This window comes from Camelus bactrianus, chromosome 12 (genome assembly GCF_048773025.1).
Source record: "Camelus bactrianus isolate YW-2024 breed Bactrian camel chromosome 12, ASM4877302v1, whole genome shotgun sequence".
NCBI lineage: Eukaryota > Metazoa > Chordata > Mammalia > Artiodactyla > Camelidae > Camelus > Camelus bactrianus.
The window spans coordinates 41,731,537-41,751,780 of NC_133550.1; the positions used below are offsets into that span (position 1 = coordinate 41,731,537).

Sequence of the window (20,244 nt, forward strand, 5' to 3'; positions counted from 1 at the left end):
CTTTCAACAGATGCTTCTTCCCAATGCCATCTTTTCAGAGCACTGAGAAGTACTCTATTGTGGAGCCTGGCGGATACGCTTGAATATACAAACACAGCAATACTTCTTTTCTTTATTGACTTGCACTGAAATCTGTGCCTCTACTAAATAAAACATTTTGCCATCCCAGTATCAGGCCGCCCATGTGCTGAGACATTTGTGTCTCCTTTAAATGCATCAAAACTTCCCAGGTTTGCCTCCAACAATATTTTAACAGATAACACACTGCCAAAACCCGATCAAACGCTTTCCAAATCTTCTCGACAGCATTATTGATGGCAGATGGTTAGCCTCCACATTTCACCAAACCGTGGGACAGTATTAGAAATAACACTGCCTCTATATGATTATGTAGGAGGATAGCATATGTAATTCCTGTTCAACTCTTGACCCTTGCAAGAACATAAACATTTAGAAGAGTTCCAGAATACTAGAAGAGCTATAATTGCACATGATTTTATGTGAACTGTTTACTTACTGATCCTCTTAGCTGAAGGGGAATTATTTATTAGCTTTTCTTTTCATAGGAATCATAAGTGTCATTCCACTATATTTATAATGCTCATTCTCAGAGGTTACCAAAGAAAGGAATTTTTCATAAGTGAAAATGCTCTGAAAATAGATGTACTCAGGACTTGAAAATGCAATTTATTAGAAGTCTGTTTTTGTTTCCAGTAAGGAATTTTTAAACCAGAAATAAAATGATATATTTTTTCTAGTTACTGTTTGGTACTCTGTGCATATTAATTCTTGATCTGTAAGCATCAAAAAAGCCATTAATAGTGCATAAACTGTGATAAACAACAAGGCCTCACTGTATAGCACAGGGAATTATATTCAATATCTTATAGTAGTAACCCATAATGAAAAAGAATACATATATATGCATAACTGAATCACTATGCTGTACACCAGAACCTAACACAACATTGTAAATCAAATACACTTCAATTAAAAAATTGCATGAAATGTGTTACTAACATAGCTGCTTATGTAAAAATTTTAAAATTTGTAGGAAAGTTATAATTTAAATAAGTCTCTTGGGCACCAAAATGTGCCATCATGATATGTAGCTTACCATGGATGCGTGAAATGGTTGTCATGTTCCCTAACCTGGCTTTAGCTCTAATAGTTATACTTATTAGCTTTATAAAAGTGGAAGTTTCTTAAAAATCTAGTGCAATTTCCTCATCTTTAAAATGGGGATGGGAGAATGCTCATTTACATTGTGGATTTAGAATAAAGACTGAACAGAGGTAAGAGAGTGAATCATGCTGGTGTCTTTGGAAAGGACAGGGAGGCAGAGTGAGAAGCAGTTGGAAAGACTCCGATGAGGAACCTCAGCTAGTACATTCCAGTGACATCAAAGAGGCTGGTCTTTTTGCAGACAAGCTCCTCAAGGGGGAGAGTAGTAGGAGATGAAGTCAGAGAGGTAGATGGCAGTGGACTGGACTGTGTAGACTCATAGACCAATGGAATGTGTTGAGCTTTCACTTGTGAATTTGAAGGTTTTTAGAAAGAGGATGAAAATATCTGATCAGCATTTTAACAGGATTATTTTCGTTACTATTTGGAGAGTACACAGTAGGGAGGGCAAGGGGGGAAAGAGAGTTAGGAGACTTTTCCAGTAATCACAGTAGGAGATGATATGACCAGGATATAACAGTAAAGATGGTGCAAAGTGAACACATTGAGAATCTATTTTGAAGCTAAAGCCAAGAAGACTTATTGGCAAATTAGATGTGAGAAAGGAAAGGACAGAGAACTAAGTTTTATATATCCAGATCTTTTAAAGATGAAGTTACCATTAACTATTTGGGAAGTCTGAAGGTGGGAAATGAAAATACCTATATGGCATCTAAGCATAAATGGTTTTTCCTGTGCATATTTTTCTGCCACATGAGTATTTTTTTTTTCACTTGAAAGTATATGGTAGAAAGTTCCATAGGTTATCTAGAATTCCTTGGTACTTTTAATTGTTCCATAATATTTTATATTCAATACCCTCTTGATGAAACTTAGATCACCCTCAATTTTATCACTATTATCAACAGTTATGTAACCAACATCCTGGGCTTGCCGCTTTGTGCATGTATGTGAATAGTACCCTGGAGTCAATACTGATAACCAAAGTTGTTGGATATGCACCATGAAAGTTTAACTGATACTTCACATTTTCTTCTATTAAGCTGGTTCCTGTTTATAGTCTCACTAATAGAGGAAAAGAAGGAAAGAAATTAAAACATTTTTCTTTTTAGTTAAGATAGACAGGAAAAGTGTGCAAAAGATAATTTACTAGTGTTTCTTTGGCATAAATAAAACACTGGCAAAATGTTATGGATTGATTAATTTAACAATTATTTATTATTCCAGACATACTTCTGGGTAGTGAGCATATATCCGTGAGGAAGCTGACAACGTTCCTGCTGTGATGGAGATAAAAAATCTAGTGTGTATAAATGCTGTGGACACTCTGGGTTTTGTTTGGATTGTCTAATATATTAAAGAGTATTTTATGTGACTCAATTTCTCTCATATTCTGCAATTGCCATGTTTCTCTCTGAGACATTGGAAATGTACACCAAAAATAGTTTTAAAACTTTTTGCAAAAAAATATGCAATAAGCAAAATACAATGATTAATGACAAATTGGGAAAATATTTTCAATTTATAACACTAAGATGAAATCCCTAATATATAAAATTTGTTTAAAATGGGGGAAAAATACTAATAAGGACAACTCAATGAAAGTAATATAAACAGCCCCAAAACATACGAATGAGATGCTTAAACTCTCACAGTGACAGACTTGCAAATGAAAACCACAATGAGATAAAAATTTTCACTTATCAGTCTGCCAAATCAAGGACTTTGACCACTAACTTTTGGCACAGCTCTGGGGAAACAGGCACTTTCATTTATTGCTGGTGGAAATGCAAAATGCTACTCAAAGGGAGTTTGGAAATAGCCAGCAAAAATGTCTTTATTCTCATACCTAGCAATTCCTTCTAGGAATTTACCTGAAGATCCCTTTGCAAAAATACAAAATGATGTGTGTACAAACATATTGATTCTGACAACATTTGAAATAGCAAAAGCCTAGAAACAACTTAAGTCCATTCATAGTGAACTGGTTCAATAAATTATATAATATATCCACATAATACAGTACCTACCCTCTGTAAAATCTGATGAGGAAATCTCTGTATACTGATATGAGGTAACTCCAAAGTATTTAGTTAAGTAAGAAAATAATACAGAAAATTCAGGAGTAATGATGGAGGAACCAATATGGAAGTAAGAATTCTCTGGATATACTCTGCAACATGTTTTCATTTTGAAATCATTTAACGTTTTACAGAATTTTTAAAATAAAATTAAATAAAAATAATCATCTTTAACAGTTTTTTTTCCTATTTCCTCTATAGATTGGGCCTTTTCTTTCATTTTATATCCTAACTGGGTTTTTATTATTTAATAAATGATACTGATTTCAGCATATTACTTCTATATTCTATAACCTTATTGAATTCTGTCACTTTCTTTTTTGTGTGATTGATTCTTTTGCATTACCAATTATACAATTAGATAATCAGAAAAAGAGTTTTACTTCTTCCATTCCAATGTTTGAGATTTTTTTACTCTAAACTTTTACTCTTGCAAACTGTGTTGGCTGTGGGTCTCAGTATAATGTTAAATGTAATGGTGACTGTGGATACCCTTGTCTTTTTCCTCACTGTAGAAGAAATGCTTCTGTGGGTCCATTAATTAAAATGCTACAATTGAAAAAAGAATATATTCTCCAGTCTCCTCCTTTTTAAAAGTTGTGCTATGGTATTTGATATATAATCATTAATACCACATTTTCATTTTGAATTGCAATCTTAACTATTATAAAGTGCCTGTCCCTTCTTTCCTTCCTTTCTTCCTTCCTTCCTTCCTCTTTCCTTCCTTCCTTTCCTTCCCTTCCCTGTCCCTCTTTCTTTCCCTGTCCCTCTTTCTTTCCCTTTCTTTTCTTTCTTCCTTTTCTTTCTTTCTCTTTCTTTCTTTCTTTCTTTCTTTCTTTCTTTCTTTCTTTCTTTCTTTCTTTCTTTCTTTCTTTCTTTCTCTCTTTCTCTCTTTCTCTCTTTCTCTCTTTTTCTTTCTCTCTTTCTTTCTTTCAGCTTAAAAACAACAGAAACATCTGTTCTTCACAGTTCTGAAGACTGGAAAGGAGCCAGCATGGTTGGGTAAGGGTCCTCTTCTGGGTTGGAGACTTCCTTGTTGTGTCCTCACATGAGGAATGGGCTAGGAATCTCTCCAGAGTTGCTTTTATAAGGGCACTAATTCTATCTGTGAGGGCTCTGCCCATCCCAGAGGTCCTTCCTCCTAATAGCATCATATTTGGCACTGGGATTTAGCATACGAATTTTCGGGGGGTTGCAAACATTCAGCCTATGGTTGATACAAGCCTTATTTTTTTCCTTTATAAGAGTATTAATGTTTTTGTCCATCCAATGAATTTTTTCTTTATCTTTAAAGCCCAATAATTTTATTAGGATATGTCTTGGGGCCAATTTGTCTTGGAATACAGATTCAATATACAGATTCACATCTTTTAGTTCAAACAATTTTTTAAAATTATGTTTTACAGTATTAATTCTCTCCCGTTGTTTTCCTTCCTTAGAACTTCAATTATGCACGTATGAAATTTCCTTTTACCTGTCTTCTGTATCCATCATTGAAGATTTATTTGTTTCCATTTCCTTGTTTGTTTTCCTTACTTCTATTTGTCAGAACCTTTACAAAAGTCTCCATGCCATCATTTTTTTTCATTTTGAAATAATTTTCTTTTCCTGAATTCTGTCAATTCCTTTTTTACCTTTTCTGGTTTTCTAGGCATTACCTTTAACAGTTTGACTATGTTATTCCAGAGCATTTGTATTTATATTTTGTAATCTTTCTTCCTGGTTACAAATAATTCACTGTTACTTAAAAAATTCTTATTGGAATATTCAATTATGATTTTTATCTGCTATATAGTATAAAGTATTTTAGTGAGTGTTCCTTCGTATTGGAAAATTATAATTTTTCACGTCTTTTCTTACACTATTTTCTTATTTTTGTCTTTTGGTTTTCATATATAAATGACAGCAAAATGTCCCAGAATGTCCCAGCATGAGATGGAGTGGGGTGAGAGCAGGAATGGTTTCCCAGATTCACAAGCCCAGCTAGAATGGTAGGAACACTGGTGTGATATAGAAACTGACCAATTTAGAACAGACATCTTAGCCAACCATTACAACTCTTAAAATAAAAAAAAAATCAGCAGTGAGTTTATGTTGAAAATCAGCCCTAGTCTCAAAAACCTTCCTTTGTAGTGTGGAACTTCTATGTCAGCACCCTTCCTTTGCCTCGAATCTAAAGTGGCTCTGTAGCACTTCCTCCTCCAGCCCTGTGTCTCCACCGCTTACTCTGTTGGCTGCTGCTACCGAGGGACACAGGTCTTGTCCTCTGTGATCCACTCACTTTTAGAAAGTGGATTTTTATTGACATTTTCTAAATCTACTCTCCTCTGCGCTCATCCCTGGGCAATTTTAAGTCTTCCTTCTGTCCCCAGTGCTCGTGCCCAAATGTCTTTCAATGCTGTTTGAAGCCCTGGCCTACAGTTTGGGACCCTCACCTTTTCGAGAGTACATATGTATTTTGCTGTGGGTTTCTGGGACTGGCCTCTGCAGAGTCAACACTCTCCAGTCTTCCCAGCCCCACATCATGGCTGCTCTGGGGCCTTCCTGCCTGGCCCTGCTGGTCTCAGTTGCTTCCGGCAGCATGTACACATAATTTGAAGTCTGTGGGCTTTCTTTGTCTCCTATTTCACATGAAAATAGAGCTTGTGATTTTTTTTGTTGTTGTTCTTTTCCTTTTCATCATCTTGTTGCTCTATTTCCAGGAGAAGCAGAAAGATTCAGAATTAAGCTGCCACCATGCTCTCCCAGAATCATAATTAATATAATTATTTTTGTCATAGAGAAGGTTTGAAGGATCGTCTCACGTAAGTCAGGTAAATAAAGAATGGACTTTTCACGTGGAAAGATGAGCTTCTCTAAACGATGGATCCTGAGCAAAGTATATTCCCCGCTGGTGAGTTTTCAAGATGTACTCGGGACATAATTGAGAGGGCTGCTCGATAAACTTATTAGATAAGCAAATCTATGCAGAGAGTCTGTCACTCCCTGAGAAATGAAACTGGGTAGAGGAAAAAGAATCAGATTTACATGTTACAAAAATGCTGTTCTTTATTTTAATCGACAGAATTGGATTAGACTCCAGCATCAGCATGCATTTCCCATTGTTTTCTTTTTATATTAACTACAGGAGACTCATTAGAATTTCATGGATGTAATTGTTTCTGGGTTATATCCTCAATTAATGACTGTAATTGAAAGATCGGATGGGACTGGGATAACGTGACTGTAATTTAAGTGTAAGACGTTTGGGCCTCTATTTACAATGCATTTGTTATTTTTTTCTTCTGCTGTGGAGGAGTATTTACGAGAGGCAGAAATAAATGCATTTCAAACAGCAATGTCGCAATCAAAACAATGTGCATATTGTGTACTGGGTGTTGTTTTCCTGGGCTGTTATGTGACTCTGCAGCCCTCAGCAGGATGCATGTGCATAAAAAGAGCTTGTGCTCAGATCTTCTGGGAGGAATTGGGGGAGGAGAACAAGCTTCAACAAAAAGGGGGGTGGTGGTGTGGAAGAGAAGGCTATCTCTGTCTTTCTTTATGTTTTGATAGCACTGTTCAAAACCCAGCATCTTAGCCTGCACTTGCCAAGGATTCCCTAATCAGTTTTAGATTATGTCGTGAGGAAAGAAAAGAGGACCACCCTCTAAGCTCGTAATTATGGCTCTTCTCTGCTTTTCTCTCCTTACATTTCCCCCTAGAAGTAGATATTAACCTTATTAGGGTTTTGAGCAGGGCATCACTCATTATCTGTACACAGACTTTGAGGCAGCTGCGAGAGGCAGCTGAGCAATTATCCGGGGTTAGTCAGATTTGCTCCAGACTCTGGAAACATAGAAACTATAAACTGGAGCTCTTGGGTTCAAGGCTGTCTGCTATTTCTCCATCCAAGGTCAGATGTGGACTGTGTAGTTTGTGATGTGTCTTTTTTGATACAATGACTCTTCTTTCTCTTGTGGGTCTATTTATTGATCTGGAGGGAAGGGCCAAGACAGCTGCAAGCTTGAAGACGTGATAAATGAGCTAGGGAGGCAAAGATGTGTGGATGGACTAAACCACCATGGAAAGAAAAAACAAAGTGGGACAATAAGAAGGTAGGAATAGAGAGTTAGGAGACAGTGAGGATGGGAAGGGAAGGGCCACTGATTCAGTGATGACTTAACCACAGTTAATAATAACTTAATGACTATGTGCCTCCTGTTGTAGCTCTCATGCTGCTACTGTGAGCTGAGGAGCATTTCCCAATGTCACCCCTGCTTCAGAAATTCAAGGGCAGGTGCTCACTAGAATGCAGATTATCAGACCCCACCACAGACCTAAGGAATCAGCATTTCTGTGTATGGCCCCAGGAAGCTTCATTTTCCCAGGATCCTAGGTAATTCTAACAGACATTGGAGTTTGAGAAAACCTGGGGAGGAGGCAGTGAAAGCAGAAGAAATGGAATGGTAACAGGTCAGAGTGACGGGTCAGAGAGTGTGGCTGCGAGAGAGTGGACTAAGGTCAGACTCAACAGGCACATGTTTAGCCCTCACAGGTGGGGGCGGCGATCAGACGAGTTCAGGATCTTCCTGTAAGTTATGCATCTAGTAAGTGGCAGAGCCAAGGTTCATACTTATAAGTCCAAGGCTCTTTCCTTTGTGCCAAGCTTAAGTCATTAGGGATAGGAAAGTGTTAGAATTTGGATGGCAGGTTACAGGAAGAAGGAAATACAGCTTGGGGTCCAGGACTTGAATTCATTATATGTCGGGATAGGGACACATTTCAGGAAAATGGTGTGGGAGGCAAAATATGTTCCATTTTCTTTAACCTCCTATTCTAAACTCATTTTTATTTGCCTCCTTCGTGAATATTTTTGGGTACCATTGCGTATTAACTGCAAAATTATACACTCCAATCTTTTTTTGTTAAATTGATGCTTTTAAAAAAATTTAACAGGCTTCTTAGTCATAATATCATAAAATTATAATTTGATATGTTAAGGTATTCTGGCATACACTAGCAAATACTCAACTAATAATTTCTTTAAAAAAATCTATCTCTATACTACTTAAAATCATCTTGCTAGTGGTTCTACACACTCTGAAGCTTCGATATAATGCTTTTGTCAATTTTATCTTCTGCTCCAGACTGTGCGTTCCCCCACTGCCTCCCTGGGCCTTCTGAGCCCCATGGTCTAGGATGTCTGCATGATCTCTGGTCGCCATGTTTACTGGATTGGCTCGTTCAGCACTGCTTTCTAGTGGCACAGCCTGGGTCACCCTCTTCAGTATCTTTACTTGTCCCTCTCTCCATTTTGCCGCTGAATTCTCCTCCGGCTCTCATTTCTAGCTAAATCTTACCCACGAATTTGGATCTCTCTGCCTTCAGTGGTCCTAACAAGCTCCCTTCCCTCTTTACCTGTTGAAGGTGACCTCCATTAATAGCCTTCAATCATAATGACCCTTATGGACAAAGTGTCAGTAAAATGTTTGCTTGATAAATAAACTGATAAATGATTTAAGCCACTAAGTAATATGTTTTAAGTGGCTTTTAAGTGCCCAAAAGAGAAGCAGTAAAAATGAACAAATAAATACAATACCAATACCAATCCCTTCTATGAAGAAAATAAAGCAGAATAAAGTATTAGAGAGAGAGAGGGAGGGAGAGAGAAGGTTTTTAGGATGGATATATAGGATGTAGGACGGATAGGGAAGATCTCTCTGAGAGAGGAAGACTTAAATAATGAGAAAAAGCCAAACATGAGCTGATCTCATTTAATGGTATAAGAGTGTACACGGGAGAGGTGTGCAAAGACCCTGAGACTGGGATGACCCTGAAGCCCCGGGAGGAAAGAAAACAAGCCCCCAAAGAGGGAAGTAATAGGACAGCCTAGAGAGGTAGGCAAAGGGAAGATTCCGTTGACTCTTACAGACCACAGCAAGGAGTCTGAAGTGCACTCCAGTGTGCTGGAAGCCACTGGAGGGCGTTCCAGCGGGAGGGTCCTGAGCTAGCCTCCCCATGCAGGCTCTGGGGCGACTGAACGAACTGAAGCTCCCCTTACTTTATGTGCACTTGTTCATCTTTGTGCGTCACATCCTCCTGCCTGGATGACTGTCCTTAGCGCCTCAGTTTTCCTAGACCATCTTGTTCCTCTTTGACTATAGACTCCTCTTGTGGAAAAAACACGATTAACTTTGTTTCATTCCGTATTTCTCAAACTTATTTGGCCACAAACTTTTTTACGTGAAATGTCTGTTACTTTCTTTGGGGAAGCATTACAGACATTTAAGCTATTCTAGTTCTTCTTTCTATAGCTGTAAAATAGATGCAGTCATTCTCTTCTGTTACCTTTCTCCAGAGACACAGAACCAATAGGGTGAGTGAGTGAGTGTGTGTGTGTGTGTGTGTGTGTGTGCGTGTGTGTATACAGAGAGAGAGAGATTTATTTTGAGGAACCCACTCAGGTGACTATGGAGGCTCATAAGCCTAAAATCTGCAGGGTGGGTTGTTAGGCTGGAGACCCACAGAGTAGCCAAACCTGCAGCTCAAGTTCAAAGGCCATTTGCTGCAGAATTCCCTCTTACTTGGAGGAGGTCAGTCCTTTGTTCTATTCAGGCCTTCAACTGATATAATGAAGTCCAGCCACATTAAGGAGATCAATCTGCTTTACCCAAAGTACACTAGTTTAAATATTAATCTCAGTCAAGAAATTCTCACAGAAACAGCCAGAATAACATTTGGCTACATATCTTGTGGCCCACCCAAGCTGATACATAAAATTAACCATCATGCTTTTCTTATAGGACAAGACAAAGGGAGAAACTAATTTTTCCTTTTTAAGAAGTAGTTTTGTGTTTTATCACAGAATGTATTTGTATGCATTTTTTTGGTGTTTCCAGTAAATCAGCAACCATGGAATTAACAATCACCTTCCAATATTGGCTATATTTATTAAAGGCTTTCCTGAAATAAATATTAAAAGTATAATAATCAGACTGAAAGAGTGAAATAAAGAACAATAGACCCAGGCGAGGAACACAGACTAGGTCAGAATAAGAAGAATAGAAAGGAAAATATTTATAGGAATTTATTGATGAAATTCCCTAGTAAAAAAAGAGTAGAGACAGCTAATAGTAATCTAAGTTTTACTGATGCAGGATGGGATGATGAGTATTTTTTTTTAATTTTAGGGACAAGCTATAATTGATCAGCACTTCATGCAAATGAACAATGTAGATGAATCTTAGCATGCTGGAAGCTTACAATTATTCAAATTACACAAAAGCCATCAAATATGTGGAAATCAAAACAACAGAAAGAGCCATTAATTCCCATTCTGTCCCCTAGCATTCTAGGGTTTTACCCACATTTGTGATGGAAAGATACTTCAACCTTGAAATTAAACAGAGAACACGGTGTGGTAATTTAGTCACATATTCACCATTTAGTTGTTTTAAAGGTGATCTAGGCAAGTGTACAACATTGAAGTATGCATGTTTTTAACATGCAGTCCGATTCTATTCATGTCTTGCCTTTGCATGATGGATTCGGAATTTCAGATCAATTCTAGTTCATAGAAAATGTGTTAATTAAGATCAGCTTAATAGTGGTGTTTTTGGAGGATTAAAAAAAATGTTTGATTTGAGCACCACATTTCCATTCAGAAAAGCTACAGTGCTTTGAAAATGAATATACCGGACATAAAATAAGTCCTGAACAAATCATCCTTCACAAACTGGATTTCTGTATTTTCTGAGTTTGAATCCATCTATCAGTCCACAAATGACCCTTCCCTTTTCCGTCTCCCAGCCATCCCCTCCCTCTGCATATACCTGTGACACGAATAGTTTAAGACAGTGACTGCCAACCAGAGTTCTGAAGTACCACTGGGGAGAGAGACCCTGGAGAACGTTGGCCTTTTGCTGAATTGGAGAAGAAATTCACAGCAGAAGGCTTGAGCCAAGTCCCAATTATAATGTGGCCACAGGGACCAGTTCCTATGTGTCCCAACAATGTTCCATTTAAAGATGTCAAGAAAATGGCCTAATGGTAAATTCTGTCACAAAAGAACTACTAGGCTAAGGGGATCTGATGATCTGGAAAATCCACTGCCACTAGCAAACTGTATGATCTAGGGCAAGTTATCAGTCTTACTGCATCCATATTCTTTCATCTGTAAAATGGATATAACTATTGTTGATTGAGGTTCTATTATGCGCTATGTCTTTTCATTCTTATGCTCTCTTAATCTTCATGATAACATCATTATATACTTACTCATCCCTTGGTAGAAGAGACAACTGATGCTTAGAGATGTCAAGTATTGACCAGGGTCGCACAAGCATGGCGGCAGGATTTGAAAGCAAGCCCTCCATAATGCTTGACCTGAATTACTGCACTGATTCCCAGGATGCTAATTAACACCTACTTCACAGGATTGTTCCTGGGCTGAACTTATTCAATGCATATAAAACACATAGCACAAATATCTGAAAACAAATGCTAGCTTTAGCATCTGGATCCAGTCGCAGCAAACACAAAGTCTTCTTAGGTAATCTTTTTATTAATCCCCTTCTAACATTCCCCTCACCTTTCTTCAATGTTAATAAATTAAGAGTCAGTACCATCTAACAGGTATTTGTCTGTATCATCAAAACCTTTTCATTATTCCTTAATTATTTTATGAAGAATATTTCTCTACAATTTCCACTGGTTTATGCAGGGAGAGTTAAGAAGTAACAGGCTCTTGGTTAGAAGATCAGCATGGATTCTTAGCTTTTCCATTGGACTTTGAGGGGAAAAAAACTTCAGAAGTTCAATTTTCTCACTTCTGAAAGGGGAATAATGATACTGTTCTTTGCCTCTGTCAGCTCTAGAATAAAATTAAAATTAAAGCAAGCATATGAAAGGATTTATACATGCTAGTGTGCCATAGAAATGTAAAGGTGGTATTAGCAAGGGTTATGACATCTTCTGCTTTCTTTCCATTCATCCATTTTTATATGTCTATCAACATAAAAAGCAATAATTTTTGACTTGCAAATTTTACTGTTAGACAGAACTGTTGAATGACACAATGAAAGGAGGATGCATTCACATTTTATTTTTATGTGAATAAATTATGGACAATTGTTTTTCCTTTTTACTTTTTTCCCCCTTGTGGCAAATGAGCTCATCTTATTCATATGTAGACCAAAGATTCAAATTTCTTTCTGGAAAATATTCAGGCTGTAAGATGTTATGTGAACTAATCAATTTGTATGAAGTTGGCTGGGTTTTTTCAGATGGTGTTAGAGGTTGGTTTCCTCCTGAAGGAGACTTTGAGACAGAAATTTGGATATAAGAAGGCTATTAGGAAGTGCCCTTGGGTTCAACACCTGTGGGAGAAGGGATGGAAACAAGATTGGGCAAAGGGAAAAGGTCACTCTAATCTAATTCAGAAAAGGTCTCAGCTGATCCCATGGGTAACTCTAACATGGGATGCTCCTTCAGAGTTGTCTTGAAGTGGGAGGAAGGACTGAGTCTTTGTATGCTCACAGCAGTTAATCTTGGATGCCAACTTCCCCATGGAAGAGGGCACGGTGTTAGGTGAGTTGGCTTTCTTTAGACAAAAGCAATTCCCAGAAGAGACCGACAGCCAGAAGTGCTTGCAGATGGGGGGAATCATGCTGTCCGGTTCTGAAAGGGGTCTTGCACAGGATATTACAGTGTCCACTACAGATGGTAATGTACTCGCTTTACCATATTTATTTATGAATCTCATCAACATCCTTCTGATGAGTTATCATGCAGTCTCAGGTAAGGCATTAATTACCTCATGAGTATTTCTAAGTTTAGACAGAAAATAATTCTTATTATATTATGTCAACCTTATATTAAGCTGAAATCTGACACCAGATTCCTTGATCTCTGAAAAGAGAAGATTCTGAGGAAACTCTACTAAAGAGCTCAACTTGGCATTAGAACAAAGTGGGAACAGTACAATACTTGGAACTCATAAATGTTTGCTGAAGGAATAGTTGAGAGAAATGGAGAATTTATGCAGCTGATGGCTATAGCACCAATCTTTACTCACAGTCACAGTTTTCATCCCCTGAGTAAGAATAATGGCTAATACTTTTTGAATATTCACTATATACTGGACACTGTTCTAAGTTCATTATATAAGTTAACTGTACTAATATCACAATAACTCTGTAAGATGGGCATTATAAACCACATTTTACAAATAAAAAACAGGCTCAGAGACGTTAAAATGTATATCTGAACTCACATGACTAGTAAATAATGAAAACCATAACACTCATACATCTCATGAAGGGAATGATAGTAAAGGAAATTTGCGTCTCACATTTTAATCCTTACTTATCTTCCTAACCGTTCCTCTTTGCCATATGCAAGAAGAGTTGCCCTAACAAAGTATCACAAACTATATGGCTTAAAATAATGGAAATTCATTCTCTTACTGTTCTAGAGGACAGAGATCTAAAATCAAGGTGTTGGCAAGCTTGGTGCCTTCTGGAGAGCTCTGAGGGAGTCTGTTCCATGCTTTCTCTTAGCTTCTGATGTTACTGACAATCCTTGGCTTGAAGACCTACCGCTCCAGTCTCTGCCTCTATCATCAGATAATTTTCTCCCATTGTGTCTGTCTCTGCATCTCTTCTCTTCTTATAAGAATACTAGTCATATTGGATTAAGGGCCGCCATAATAAAGAATGACCTCATCTTAATGACATCAGCAAAGGCATTGTTTCCAAATAAGATCACATTCACAGGTACCAGGGTTTAGGAATTAAACAAATCTTTTGGGGGGACACAATTCAACCCATAACACCACATAATTCTTAAGAGGATTAATTCTCAGAGAACATACCTAATTCAATAAACAAGTATCTCTTATGCATCAAGAATGTGTCTGGTGTTGTGCCAGCCCCTGGAGGTAGAACGGTTAACAAGCAAACTCTACCATTAAGTCAAAATATTTATTAAACATCTACATCTACTATTTATCAGGAACAGGTCCAAGAACTGAGAATACAGTAATTAATAGGATAAAGTCTCAGTTCTCAAGGAATTTATCTTCAAGTGAGACAAGATAGACAATAAATAAATTAACAAATATGATAATTTATGATACCAAAATGTGCTATGAAAAAATAAAGTAGGAAAATATGAGGAAGAGTGACTGGGGAAGGGTATCTAAAGAGTCAAGGAAGAACTCTATGGGAGGGTAAATTTTGAGTTAAGAGCTGAGTGACTAGAAGGAAGTGGCCATGCAAAGATCTTGGAGCAGAGAATCCAAGCAGAAGGGCAGCCAAGGGCAAAGACCCTGGTTGGGAATGATGTAGAATGTTCAAGCCAGAGAATGAAAGCCATTGTCCCTAAAGCGTATGAACTAAAGGAAAAATGAAAAGAAACATGGTTGAGAAGTCAGTGCATAAGGGGTTTGGCTTTTATGATCTTTTCCCTAGGTAGATATTTAGGGGTTTTTAAATGACAATGACTTGAATGTAAGTTTTAGAAACATAACCCTGGCTGCATTCTGTGGGGTAGACTATAGAGAGAGAAGAACAGAATCAGGAAGACCACTGAGGTGACCACCGGATGAATCCAAACAAAAGACAGTGGGAACGTGGGGTAGAGCTGTAGTGGTGAAATTGGCAACAAAAGAGTTAGAACAGAGATATATTTTACTAGAGAGGATGGAAACTTCTCATGAATTAGATGCAGGGTACGAATAAAAAAATAAATCAAGGATGACACCTCTTCATCAAAGAGCTTACAGTATAATGGGAGATATCACAGAAAGGCACAATTTTAATTCATTGTGATCAGTGCTGTAATAAGAATAAGCCCAGACGGAATTCCCAGAACCATTTGGGAAAACTTGAAGGGAGGCTAGAATTCCCTCAGGAGTTGTGGGGATGTATCTTTTATAGCTGATGTTTTGTCCTATTCTCATTTCAAAGGCCAGCTTGCCTATGAGAAACAGATTACATATGGTTTTCTGCTCAGAAAGAACCCACATCAAAATGTTATATTTTGACAAAGACTTCTGTTTCATGTCTGCTGAAATATAAATGAGTGTGTATTGGGGAGCCATTTGATGAGTGGAAGGAGGTTTGGAACCAGAACATGAGATTGACCCCAACTGTCTCTCTATGACTCTAGAGGAGCAAGACTTGAGGCAGATGAGGTACCGTTCTTGAAAGGAACCCCAGGTGAGAACATAATAGGGAGATACATGGTTCACTTAAGGCCAGTCTCTCGAGATATTGTGGGTCTTTAGCCAGCAAAGTTTCTCTCAAAATGTAGAATGGGCTTCCTCAGAGAGGACAAGAACTCAGAGTGGAATTTGCATGACTTCATAAGTTCCTAAATCACGTTTCCCTAGACACCATCATCTGTATCTGTATATAACAAAACTCTCCTTAATATAGCCTTCATAATTAAAGTTGCTCTGTATTAATCACATGAAGAGAAAAATATATTATTGCCAAATCAGGTACAAAACTTTCTGCAACACCTAAGCAGATACACATGCACTGCCTAGTGCTTACCTCACTTATCTTTTCTAATATTAGTTTAATCTGACCTTGCCTCAGGATGTTCGCTTCTCTTGCTGCTCTTCTAGGCTTCTGACCATTTATTCATGGATTGTTTCTCTTGTTTCTGTACCTTCCCCAACACTCGCTCTCCTGTTGATTTGCTGCTGGGGTTCTATTTATTTCACCCCAGCTGCATGGTAAGCTATGCCAACGTGTATTTTGTTAGTCTCTGATTTAGCAGGTAGATTCTCAAAATACGTTAAGTCTTTCAGGCAAGTCATGACCTCTTGGAACCCTGCTTGGGATACAGATTGTTATTACCATTTGGGATAGTGAGTTTACTTCACTATTCATTTGCCTAGTCATAGATTAGGAAGGAGGACATAAAATCAATGTTTTCATAATCAAAGGTGCTTTTCTTTAAACATAAAACTTCTAAATAAAATATTCAGTATAAATATTGACTAAAGTAAACTGTAAAGGAAAGGTCTAGGAAGAAAAGACAAAATGGAACAAGATTTAAGCAACTACAATTGGGTAAGCGCAGATTAGGGCGCTTACTCTAGTCTCAGCCATGTGCATGTGCATGTGCATAAACATACACATGTATGTATGTGCATGGATATGTGCGCATATAAATCAAACTTCTGGTATTCTCTCAGAATTAACTTCCATATCCTGACTTTTGCTTAAGTTCTTAAAAGTTTCAGTTTCATGCTTGGAGCTAGTGGTATCTGAAAGCTTAATGCACATCTACTTTGGGCAGGCTTTTGTATAGACACTGAAGCCTTAATTGAGTAAAAAGTAGTTAGCATTTTTACTATCTTAGTTCTTTCATTAAGCTTTTCATCTGACTACCTAAGGCCATCCTACTTTCATTTGATAAGGGAAACAAAACCAAAGCTCTTTGTGTCATTTTCTCAGAAGGCCTATTGAGAAAAGGAAATTAATATGTATCAATTCTCCTTTCTTTTCTTAGGACTAATTTAAGAAAACTCTGTGAATTCTCATATTTGCCCATTTTGTTGATTTCTGCTTTTACACTCAACTTCTGAAAAATGGTCATCAACTTCTTTATAACGTTTAAACTGCTGCCACTTTAAGATGCTGAACTCTTCTGTCATGAAGGCTTTAACACATCCTGAGCAAACCTTACTGCAACTATTTTAAGTGAAACCAGAGAATGGCTTACCCCGAAACAGTAGCTAGTTTTCCCAGTGGAGAGAATTATTCCTTTCAAAACAGTTCAGAATAAAAATCAAGACCATCGGTATAGAGCATAAGTAGAAATATACTCTAGGTTGTCCTAAGTCTTGGTAAGTGCAAGGTGGAGGAAACAAGCAAAATTTAGTGAAAAGAAATTCTAGGTAATATATTTTTTTAAGATGTGGTATGAATAAACCTGAAAGCCCACTGAGACCTTACAATTTCTAGAAGTGAAAGAAATTTCACAGCAGCACATTTAGGAATTGAAAAAAAAAAAACCTGAATACTCAAGGCTTACCTCAGTGAAACAGCTACTGACTTGTAGAATCTTGGAGGCGATGGTAGCCAATCAGAATAACCAGATTTTTCTCGAATATCAGATTCCAACATTAATACACAACCAAAATCAAAGTCAGGCATCAGTCCTCATGCCACACACCTTTCCTGAAAAGGGAAAAATATGAACAGAGAAAATGACAACATGATACCATGGAGAGGTCATAAGAAATCATAACCAAAATTAAGCAACCATGTTAGAAATAAATTGTCATTGTATTGTTACTTTGCACTTTCCTGTTATATTAGCTCCTAGCAATTCTATGATTTCTACTCTCTTTCTGCAGGTACTAGCACCTGATGCTTTTTGATACTAAATGAGAGAAAACCAAGAAAAAATGTTCATTGTGCATTAAGTCATCTCGTCAGTCTTTCAAGAACACAATTTCAGAAATGTTGATTTCCACATTGCTATACCCTATGGTACACTGATATGTATTAACTGGTGAGTAATACATAAAACATCAACATTCTAAGTATAAGATTCATGACAATTAATGAGAATTAACAGTGGTTTTATTATATAGATACAAGTTTTGGAAAATGGGTCTATATACATCATTAGTGTATAATGGTATCATTTAGAAATTCTGGGGAAAGTACAGCAATTTTATCTTGATTAAAATATTCTTCTGAAGGGATTCACTTTTGAGTAACTCAATGTTCCCGAGTGCTGGATGACATTATCTTTTCAATAATACTTATACAAAAATGTAATCATTGTAATTATATTATGGGAAAATTCACTGTATACTACATATAGAATTATTTCCCTCTGTTGCAGATTTTATCTTTCCTTCAGAGTCACTCTGAACTGAGCCATTACAAATAATTATTGAGGGGCATATTTAAAGTGGTGCTGTCTTCTGATGTTTGGGGGTATTAAATATCACTGGTTCTTTTGATTTTTTTTTTTTTTGTAATTTGTATTTATTTCAATGCTTAGGCAGCTTAGTTTATTTATATGACTAGGTGACAGTGTATGTCTTCTTATATGTCATAGAAAACTGATGAAAAGGTGAGAAGTATAGCTCATCATGCTTATACTCAGGTATAAAGAAGTATTAGATAAAATGGGGAGTAATTAAGGGAAAGATTTATGTCTTGTGCCAGTCACATGAATTTTAAAAGTAGTTTTACTTTTTAACACTGAAAAAGAGAATTTTTAATAGCGATTTTCTTTCTTATATTTACCTGCACCATATATCAGTATATGTGTGCCTTCACTAAACTCAGTGTGGGCTTTTATTTTGTAAATCAAGAAAATAGAGGAAGTTTTGTTGGAGTAAATAGGAAAATGAATGGAGGGGTACAGCATAGCTTTTGTTCCTTCAAACTCTCTGCTTTTGTTATTGTTTTTAATCACTTAGTGTTAGAGACGCTATTTTGATGAGAGGCTGTGGAAATTTGTGTATCGCACATTTTGTTTTGGGCCAGATGACAAAAGGTAGTAAAAACTGGAGAAGGCACCTATGCTGAACATAATACAATACTGTGGCTTCGATAAACATTGAGAAGTAGCTCTCTTGGTGCAAATGTTCTTATAAGGGGTAGCAGCAATGCAAATGCTATTTGAGTGACTTGTCGGGCATCATTCTTCAAAAGGGAGATCCAGAGCAGAAGCAGAACATGATGGGCACCAAGTATGTACTCTAGCTGATAGTTTGGGTTGCTAACATCCTTGTAACATTTGTTGGGGGGCTGTTCTGGAAAATATATGGGAGTCATAAAGACCCTGGCAGTTCTGCGTGCGTAAGTGAGAACACTTTATAGGAATATAGGTTTATTGACTTTATCATAGGTTTATCTGTACTGATCAGATTAAATGGCTTAGTACTTGGGAGTTGTAAATTTTAGCCTATCTTTGTTTTATTCTCTGGATTAAAGTCAGAGTAAAGCTTAGATCCCAAAATATTATGTTAGGATACTTGGTGTTAGCTGTCTCAATGATGTGTCACATAAAGGTTCATTTCTCGCTCAGGTAAAATCTGATGCAGGTCAAGTGTCTTCCATTTTAAGTTACATCGCGTGAAGGCCATGACTTCCACATTCTGCCAGAGAAGAAGGGAGGGATAGATGAGGCACCTGACTCCTGGGACCGAACCCTGTATTAGTCAGAGTTCTCCAGAGAAACAGAATCAATAGGACATAGACTGATGCATCAATAGACAGATACTACCTATCTGTCTGTCTGTCTGTCTGCCTGCCTGCCTGCCTGCCTGCCTGTCTGTCTATCTATCTATCTATCAATCTATCATCAAGAGATTTAGTATTAGGAATTGGCACACGTGATTATGGAGGTGATCAAATCCCAAGATCCAGAGGATGAAATAGCAAGCTAGAGACCAGGAGAGCCAATAGTTTAATTCCAGTCCAAAAACTGGAAAAAAAAAATGATGTCCCAGTTTACAGGTAATTTGGCAGGAAGAATTCTCTCTCACTCGGGGGAGGATCAGCCTTTTTGTTCTATTTAAGCTTTCAACTGATTAAATGAGGCCCACTCACATTAAGGAGAGCAACCTGCTTTACTCAGTCTACCTACCAATTTAAATATTATTTTTTCCCCAAAATACCCTCACAGAAACACCCAGAATAATGTTTGACTAAATATCTGGGTACATCGTGGCCCAGTCAAGTTGACACATAAAATTAACCATCCCAAGTTCATCCCTTGCTACTGGGCACCATACACATCTCTTTAAGCTGTATTTAATCTTTAAATAAAGGCAATACCAAGATCATCTTTCACCTAAAATGATACAACTATCATGCTTATAACAGAAAACTCACTAACTTCTTTTTCCCAGAAGAAAAGATAAAGTTCTTGAGTGAGGTTTACTATTCTCAATATCCTGCAACTTAAATACTATGATGTAAAGGTAAGAATACTTAAATACTAGGATATAAAA

At 37.3% G+C, this 20,244-nt stretch overlaps 1 long non-coding RNA gene across 2 annotated transcripts in view; it reads left to right on the forward strand.

The window, feature by feature from the left end:
• The first annotated feature begins 2,192 nt into the window (after positions 1 to 2,192).
• Positions 2,193 to 20,244, forward strand: part of LOC123615153 (uncharacterized) — a 73,636-nt gene continuing 55,584 nt past the window's right edge. The window contains exons 1-2 of one of the 2 annotated variants that reach the window (XR_012510744.1): positions 2,193 to 6,159; positions 17,623 to 17,780. This is a non-coding gene — a long non-coding RNA (uncharacterized LOC123615153). The remainder of the gene's footprint in view (positions 6,160 to 17,622; positions 17,781 to 20,244) is intronic. The other variant, XR_006722711.2, reaches the window with a different exon arrangement.